Source organism: Pristiophorus japonicus, chromosome 23 (assembly GCF_044704955.1).
Source record: "Pristiophorus japonicus isolate sPriJap1 chromosome 23, sPriJap1.hap1, whole genome shotgun sequence".
NCBI lineage: Eukaryota > Metazoa > Chordata > Chondrichthyes > Pristiophoridae > Pristiophorus > Pristiophorus japonicus.
The window spans coordinates 24,646,814-24,647,700 of record NC_091999.1 but is presented as its reverse complement, the minus strand read 5'-3'; the positions used below and the strand labels follow the sequence as shown (position 1 = coordinate 24,647,700).

The window sequence follows — 887 nt, the reverse complement described above, 5'->3', positions numbered from 1 at the left end:
GTGTAATATAAACAGAGAGAGGGCCTAATGTAATTAAACAACGACAAGGTTTAGTGTAATTTCAACAAAGATAGTGCCAAGTGTAATAAAAACAAAATAACATAAGCAATAGGAGCAGGAGTAGGCCACCTGGTCCCTCGATCCTGCTCTGCAATTTACTATCATGGCTGATCTGATTATGGACTCAGCTGCACCTCTTTACGATCCGAAATGCCAGCCGAAATATCACAGTTGGAAGAGCGTTAGACTGAAAATCTAAAGGTCCCTTGTTCAATCCTGGGTTTCGGCAGATGTTTTTTGGCATGCAGGTACAGCAGGCAGTTAAGAAAGCAAATGGCATGTTGGCCTTAATCGCGAGGGGATTTGAGTACAGGGGCAGGGATGTGTTGCTACATTTGTGCAGGGCCTTGGTGAGGCCACACCTGGAGTATTGTGTACAGTTTTGATCTCCTAACTTGAGGAAGGACATTTTTGCTATTGAGGGAGTGCAGTGAAGGTTCACCAGACTGATTCTCGGGATGGCGGGACTGACCTATCAAGAAAGACTGGATTAACTGGGCTTGTATTCACTGGAGTTCAGAAGAATGAGAGGGGACCTCATAGAAACGTTTCAAATTCTGATGGGTTCAGACCTGTTAGATGCAGGAAGAATGTTCCCAATGTTGGGTAAGTCCAGAACCAGGGGTCACAGTCTAAGGATAAGGGGTAAGCCATTTAGGACCGAGATGAGGAGAAACTCTTCACCCAGAGAGTGGTGAACCTGTGGAATTCTCTACCACAGAAAGTTGGTGAGGCCAATTCACTAAATATATTCAAAAAGGAGTTAGATGAAGTCCTTACTACTCGGGGGATCAAGGGGTATGGCGAGAAAGCAGGAATGGGGTACT

General features: G+C 45.1%; 1 non-coding gene across 1 annotated transcript; it reads left to right on the top strand.

Moving 5' to 3' along the window:
- The first annotated feature begins 216 nt into the window (after positions 1 to 216).
- Positions 217 to 289, top strand: trnaf-gaa (transfer RNA phenylalanine (anticodon GAA)). Its single transcript has one exon. It is a non-coding gene; the product is annotated as a tRNA-Phe (tRNA).
- Positions 290 to 887: the final 598 nt, after the last annotated feature.